The sequence below is a fragment of the Arachis ipaensis genome, chromosome B02 (genome assembly GCF_000816755.2).
Source record: "Arachis ipaensis cultivar K30076 chromosome B02, Araip1.1, whole genome shotgun sequence".
Lineage (NCBI taxonomy): Eukaryota > Viridiplantae > Streptophyta > Magnoliopsida > Fabales > Fabaceae > Arachis > Arachis ipaensis.
The window spans coordinates 98,236,390-98,245,146 of record NC_029786.2 but is presented as its reverse complement, the minus strand read 5'-3'; positions in this window follow the sequence as shown (position 1 = coordinate 98,245,146).

The following is an 8,757-nucleotide window of genomic DNA, read 5'->3' as shown; positions in this document are numbered from 1 at the left end:
GGGATTATTAACAGCGCACCATAAAATGTATTCTAGATTCTAGATATAAATACTGTTAACAACGTAACAGATGAAACAGTGAGGATGAATATTATTTGATGGTTTTATTACTATTACCATTATAACCAAAAAGAACAATTGACAAATTAACTGCACAGGGAGGAGTCCAAAGTCAAGGAAAACAGCGCCAACAAACCGTATATCCTCGAAGTTCCTGAAATGTACCTTGCCGCACAAAAGCTGGAGCTGCAGCGGACAAGAAGTAGCTCAAAAGTCAAGGGTGTTAACAACTGAGGTCAAAGAAATTATTCAGATTCAACGAATGGGATAGTCCTGCAATAGTTGAAACAAAAGAATTTTACATGCATGAAGTTGGAGAACGCGCTTTATTGGACAACACAAAGCGATCATAGCATCAAAATCGTGAGAGGAGGTTTAATTTGTGAAAACAATGTTAAAAAAAATCATAAAGTAAATAATAATAGAAGAGATGAATCAGGAATTACCGAGGCATTATGAAAATGAAAGTGTCTTGGCCACGGTAAGGAGCAAGATCCACAAGAACGGCAAAAGGAAGGACCGGTGGAACGATCACAAAGACGCATTGCTGTGCCGACCTGATTGTGGTGAGTGACGGCCGAAGCAAGGGTTTCAAGTGGAAACGAAATGAGGGGTGGTTGCAGGAGGATTAGGTCACAACATCAGTGTGGGCCAATGCTCACCCAACCCACAGTTACAAAGGGAACAGATTGGGCCCATGTCAGGAGAAAAGGCTGGGAATGCTTGAAAAAATCATGATGCATCAATTTATGTCTTTGTATTGAAATGGCCGGAAAAAAACGGCAGCCCAAAGTAACATAGACCGGCTGTGACTAAAATATGATAAGTTGCAAAGAGAGAAAAAAAAGTAACCACAACACAAGCTGCCTGGCCAAACCAACCATTATCATAACCACCAAATCCAGGTCCGGCATCACCAATAAACAATACACAACACATTACATAATAACCAGGGAATATAAGGCGCGATTTATAAAATATAAATAAAACATGAAACATTCATAGGTCAAGAGACATGAATATAAAGATCTGAATCATAGCGAACCCATCAGCCCCTGGGGACAAGATGCAATCAACTCGGGGGCCAAAATTAAATATTACAATTGGCAAACCACTAACTTGTTTAGAAAGTACGTACATAAATCTTAAGGAATCAAAGCGCAAAACACATCGCGAAAACAACAACACGTTATTCAGCAATATTCAGACTTCTAGAGAAAATCCCATGCACCCCTTGATGCAAACAACTCCAGGCCATGTCACGCGTCCAATGAACTTCACAATTCCGTCGGTCAGACCAATGGAGCGAAACTGGGCCTCCGATACCACCGCATCAAGCGACGACTCAACACTGTCGAAACCACGGACACAATGGCTGATCCCGAGCAGATCGCGACCTATCTTCAGACAGGGTGTTTCCGTCATGTTAGTGATGCCAATAAAGAGATGCCGACCCCACGCTATTGCGCCAACAGGGCTAAGGTTGATGGTCATCACATGTACTCTAAACCTTAAAGCGGACCGCTCATAGGTAACGAAATCCACATAATCATCGTGGCCAATCAACATGGGATAATCCACACATGCGCCTGCGCCTATTTCTATCTCATCCCACGCAGAATCCATCGTTGCGTATCGAACCACGGAGACCGGTGTCTTCGTGAATCTACCTTCACTATTGACCCAAAAAATACAGCTGCTGGCCATGGCATACCCACTGCTCAGTCTATCAATCATTGGCGGGGTCCGCGCAACGGGACTCCACTGACCTGCACTCGAGAGATACATCTGCACGTCGTATCCAGGAGTTGCCAGGTTATGCTTCGTGACACTGAGAATCTTATAATCATCACAACCCACCATGCTGAGAAAGGCATAATCAGACCATTCCTCACGGTGGTTGAAGTGGTAACCGTCAGACCCGGGATCAGCAATAACAGACCTCCAGGAACCGAACGAGTCCCAAGTGATCAATGAACTCGAACGACCATCTATTGAGAATCTTACACATACCTTGCCGGAGTCTGTTCCCACCATGGAAAACCACATCCACTCCAGAGGAGCAGCAACCGGAACAGCGACACAAGTTTCAAAGACAAACATCGAAAGCCTCCCACAGTCAACATCTCTCAGGGGATTGTCCAAGTGAAAAACCACCGCCTTCCCACCCTCCGATTTGAAATGAGTCACCATATTATCCGTCCGGTTCAATCTATTGTACCAATCACGCGACATACACCTCCCCTTTCCTATGGTTTTTGTATCGGAATGAAGGAAAATCTTCAAAATCAGGTTGGTTGGCAGGGCAACGATGTTCAGATTTACCTCATCCCAGCAATGCCCACCGCAGAAGGCATGATTAGCCTCTTCGACTGTTGCTCGGGACATTCCAAATCGATGCTGAGGTTCTTTGCTAGCCACGAAAGAGGAAATGCTCTGTAAACGGTAGAACGATTTCTTTAGTTGGTGTGAGTTCCTACACCGTAAGTGTGGCTCTCCTTAAATGCACAAACAAAAGCATAAATAATAGATAAAAGATAGATAGATAGATGTATAGATATAGATATAGATAGATAAATAAAAAAGCAATAGATACATAAATCAATTCATAAATAAATATAAAAAGATCCATAAATAAATATTAATAAATAAAAACATGAAGACACAGCTATATAGTACAGTTACATAGATTAATACATTAGCACACAATAGAGATAATATAATAACTATATACTAAACATATTTTATATCTTATGCAAATAGATAACAGATACACAGATACATATACTTTAGTGGATTAGTGGATATACACTAGTAGATAAATTTTATTGTGCTTCATAGTTTATTGCTTTGGTGACAAATAAGTTGTATAATTTCTTCGGCGCTTACTAATGGCTACCATGAGACCGAGGAGAACATGGACAAAAACTAAGAAATGGAATGACGTCGGCAATAAATGACAGCAGCAAAAATAGTCGAATTGTCAACAGTCAAAAGTATCAACTGGTTGGATGGATTAAAGCAAAACAAGACCGGCGAAACACGGGTGTTGAAAAAGAGAATTCACCCAATATTACCTGGAGTTGTGACACCTGGTCTGCTGAAATCAGAAATTAGGATATTAACTTAGGACGAGAGAAGATTGTGGACTTTTCTCATTGAACCAAACAAATAAATCACAAAACCTACTTCATACATGGCACACGTCACACGACCCATTAACTGTTGCCTAAAGAGCTACCCATTAAGTTGTGAAAGCAAATGCATGATTCCGAAGATGATGTGGGCAGCGTTGCCGTTTCCAACCAACGGCGGCGAGGCAGGCGTCATTCACAGTGGATCATTGAAGAAGCCAACAATGGAGGAGAGGAAAGGTTTCAGCAAGCGTGAGAGGGAAGAGGGGTTGCAATGCTGGGTCAGGTTTCTGGGTTGAGCATGGATTCCTGTTTTGTTTGGGCCTGTGCCAGATTCCTTGTTCAGTTCTTGACAAAAAAAAAACACCCTACTCACAATTAGTCCGATCGAAAATCCAACGTCATTAGCTATCTGTTTTCGACTTTTTAGATGTCATTTCTCGTCCATTATTATCATTTCGTATGGCGTTAAAATGATAAATGACTTGTTATTGTCTGTACATGAAATTCAAATTCTGAACTTCCAACAAAACACTTGCATACCAAAAACTATTCCTACATTTCTTTCCTTCTTTTTACTCCTTTAGTACTTAGTTCTTATTATTTATGAATAATACTTAATTTGATTTCTGATTATTATTTCGAAAGACAAAGTAAAAATATTGATAAAAAAAGAGCTCAATTTAATCTCTATTCTTTAATATAGGGTTAATGGTCAAATTGGTCTCCAAAAAATAAGTCGATCATCATTTTCGTCTTTAAATGATTTTTTAATTAAATTAGTACCCAAAAAATTTAACACCAATCTCGTTTGTCCATATGTTAAAAGGTTAATACTTTTCGTTAACATTTTTCTACTTGTATCGTTAAGTGACAACTGACAAATAAGCAGTGATAAAACGACGCCGTTTTGTAGTGTTGTTAAGGTGTGTGGTGTTGAAACGACATCGTTCTCTAATATTATTGAGGTAACTCTTCACCTTCGTTTACAACCCCTTTTACTCTTTCACTTTTCTTCTTTCACTAATCAAAACACAGAAACATCACAATACCCAGAAAGAAGGTGATCGGAGCTCTGTTCATTGGAAGGGTTGAGGAAGTCATCGTCAGCAACGCTCCATAGAGTGCGACAACACTCGTTCTTCGCGGTTCAGACTACCTTTGCTAAGACGTTGTTGGCACTGTCATCGGGTGAGAGGTACAAACTCTTTTGTGCCAATTTTTCCTCTCTTTTTTTAATTATTTTTTTGTTTTCTGGTGTGAATGTTGGTATGATCTTCTTTCTAGTTGATTCTTGGCTGATTTTGAGTTAAGGCTTTTCTATTGGGGTAGTTGCTGCTAGGGTTTTACAAATTTATGTTTGATTTGTTGGTTGAAAAATGTGGATACTCTGTTTTCAGGGAACCGAATATTTATTGTGTGGATTGTTATATTTTTTTTTTTGTTTAGTTCATGTTAAGGGTAGGATTTGGTGTTATGGTGTTCTATGTTGATTAAGGCAGTTATTGTGTTTTTGTTGTTAAAACATGATTAAATTGTTTACAAAATATAAAAGAAATGAAAAACAGCGTGTATTGTGTGATTGACTGTTATCAATTTTTATTTGTAAATGGAGGATTATTCGATGACATTTATTTTTCATCATGGTGGAAAGTTCAAAAATAATGAAAGTGGATAAAAATTTATGAACCAAACAATATAGAGGTTTTAATGGAGGTTGAAGGGGATACTCTGGATGTTTTCTTTGTAAAGGGATATTATAAGGAATTAAGAGATGCAGATGTGAATGGTTATTTCTGAAAAGTATTGGGAATGTCTCTTGAAGTTGGGTTAAGAAAATTAAAAGTAGATGCTGATTTATTAAAAATGGTCAAGGATTGTAGAAGAAATCACAATTTGATAAACATTTACTTTGTGTATAGAGTCTCATAGACACGTATGGTGCAGTGTATGTATGAGGATGATGATGAGTTGGTTATTTTAGAAACCAGCAGCACCTGTAAATCCAAGGCCACAAATACCTCTAGCCTAATAAGAGATACTATTTAAGGCCCAAATTATTTCCCATGTCTAGGCCCAACAATATTCCATCACAGCCACTGTCTCACTCAAACCACAGCCCAAACCACAAAGTTAAGTCTCAGTCCAAATCACCGCCTGAAACACAATTAAATCTTCCCAAACCACAACCTGAAACACAAGAATAAATTACCATTTGTACCCATAAAAGATACAGACGCTGACAAATGTACTTATGTAAAAATAAAATGACAATTGTAACCACGAAAGATTGCTTCCGTGTGTCAAGAGTACCCTAACGGACCAATTACATAACCAACGTCTGGGTACTCTTGGCAAACAGAGGTCATCTTCCGTGGTTACAATTGTCGTTTTATTTTTACATGGGTACATTTGTCAGCGTCTGTATCTTTTATGGGTACAAACGATAATTTATTCAAAACCACAATTAAATCTTCACAACTAGCTCTTGAATTTCTCAAATCAGCAACCAAAGTCTTCTAGCCAACCCTTCAAAGTTCATTCCCACGCCCAAACACTCATAGCCAACCCTTGAAAGCTCATTCCCAACCCCCAACATGCATAGTCAATCCTTGAAGGATTCTTCCCAACAACCCAAGCTGTTCTGCAGCCCACTTCCTATCCCATATCTCAACCTTTCAAGAAGTTTGCAATTGGAGACAAAAACAAAGAACTAGTGAACTTCACCACTGTGACAAGGGCTGGTAGAGTTTTTAAGCCATCTTCACTTAAGGAGGAAAGTTACTCTCACGATTCGTACGAGAGTATCGAATATAGTCTCTATAAGCATCCAAAATAACAATAAGCACTATTACAAAATTTCAGCAATACTCTTAGCAGGATCTAACAAAATAACAAGATCACCAATACTTTTACAAATTTTTTACTTTTCCATAGATGACATACAAAGTGCTCCAATAACTAACTGATAAGGAAAAAGAGGGTAAACAAGAAGACAAGAATTTAAACGGAATAAAAAAATACATTGAAATTAAAATAGAGAATAAAATGGGTAGATTAAAATTGAATACAAAGATAATCACTTTACTTTCCACCCAATTTATTGATGTAACAAGAAAGAGACCCCTCAATCTAACTTGTCCACACGATAGTTTGAGAATTGAATCGAAGGGACTCCTCAACTTTTTACTCAATCCCCCGATGCAACAAGAGAATGACTCACTCAACCTCAATTGTCCACACCATGGTTTCATCACAAAACCAAAAAAGGAAGTTCTTATACCTCTAATAACTGAATGACGACTACAATAATTTATGAGGTATTTATAACCTCTTATTAGGTTAAAATAAAGAAATCCTAATCCCATAACATAAGGCTCAATTTAGTAACTAAATAAACAAAATCAAAATACATCAAACTAAATTAAATATTCTAAAATATAATCTAATAACTTCTAAATAATACTTGATCTCTTCATATCACGAACATTTGAAGCACGTATCATTCTTCTTCTATTAAAAAAAGATTTGTCCTCAAATCTTGTTGTTGAAAAATTAATGTATGAAAAGAATAAATATAAGAAAAATATTTTTTTTCTTTTTTGTTTTTTTTCCTCTTTGTATTGTATGTCTTTTTTTATTTTTTAAATAATGAAATCAACAAGAACAACAAAAACAATAATGAAACACAAGGCAGACAAAGATGACAAGAACATATAAAAGGATGCGAGAGACACTGAACTCTTTTTTATTTTTTTGGCACAAGAAAAACAAATATAGATTAATAAGGATTGATCTAATACCTGATATCTGATATCAAATGATAAGAAAAAAGAGGATAAACAAAAGGAAAGAATTCAAATAGAATAAAAAGATACATTGAAATTAAAATAGAAAATAAAAGGGATAGACTGGAATTGAATACAAAGAGAGTCACTCTACTTTCTAACCAATTTATTGACGCAACAAGAAAGAGACTCCTCAACCTAACTTGTCCACGCCATAGTTTGAGAATTGAATTGAAGGGACTCCTCAACCTTCTACCCAATTTTCTGATGCCAAGAGAGGGATTCATTCAATCTCAATTGTCCACACTATGATTTCAGCACGAAACTAAAGAGGAGGGTTTTCACACCTCTAATCACTGAATGACTACTACAATAATTTATGAGGTATTTATAACCTCTTATTAAGTTAAAATAAAGAAAACTCTAAGTCCATAACATAAGACTCAATTTAGTAACTAAATAAACAAAATCAAAATACATCTAACTAAATTGAACATTCTAAAATATAAACTAATAACTTCTAAATAATACTTGATCTCTTTATATTACGAACATTTGAAGCACATATCACTAACATAAGCACTATTACTCCAGCAAACATGAAAATACCCAACATCTTAAGTACCCTGACTTCAGTTTCCAAACTACCTATTCTCCAACTTAGTTTCACTTTCCAATCTTCATAGTTACTCTCAACTTTAAGTTCTACTTCTGTCTCACTATTTGCAACTTCAAAAACTTCATATTCATTACATCTACCCAACTAAAGTAGTTATAGTAGCTGTCTTTTTGCATATGTCAAGGGCAAAAATTGAATTCCACATTAATGGTGAAGGGAGTTCAAGAAACTATAGTTCATACCAATTTAAACTCACCCAAAATGTTAGACAAGTGTGAAACAACCTTCTTGAATTTTTTGGTGTCCCAGATTTCTTAATCATAGTTTTTAGCAAATAAAAACAGATTCTGTCCATGTTCATTGGCATGGAGGAGCAAGAATCGAAGCTACCCAGTGATTGCAGTGACAACCCACCATTTCGTCCTCCACCAATGCTCCGCATCATAACTTATAAACCTAGGTAATGGCTCTACACCACTGCAACACCACTCAACAAGATGGGTTAATGTCTCCGTAGATTTTGGGATTAGGGTTTATACAAATGGGGCCAAGGACTATTTTGACGAAATGTAGTGAACATATCTTATCAGCCTCCATCTGGGCATGCAATTGTCAACACACGTATTAGTTAATGACCCATGTGTATAACCATTGACAGAAACTATTAATCCAGAAACGGAAGGACAAACGAGATTGATGTTAGATCTTTAAAGAATTAATTTAATTAAAAAAAATTATTTGAGAACGAAAATGACAATTGAGCTATCTTTCAGAGAATCAATTTGACCATTAATCCTTTAATGTAATAAAACAACGTGATTTTTTTTGTCATTTTTGCCGTTAACTTGTAACGAAAAATTGCTTAGGTGACACGTTTTGGTGATAAGGTGGCACGTTAAGTGTCATGTTGTCACTATCAAATTGGTTAGGAATCTGTTTGTCCCTAAATTCAAATTAGTTAGAAATTTATATGTCTCATTCATTCCAACAAAATAACATCGTTTTGAGATCAAATTGGTTAACGATTTATTTTTCAAGTACCTATTTGTCCTAAAAAGATTTTTGATACAATAATTTTTTCCAAATTAAATTTTTATTATTATGATATTCATTATATTAATCACAATATGACCTATAAATTATTAAATTACTTTTT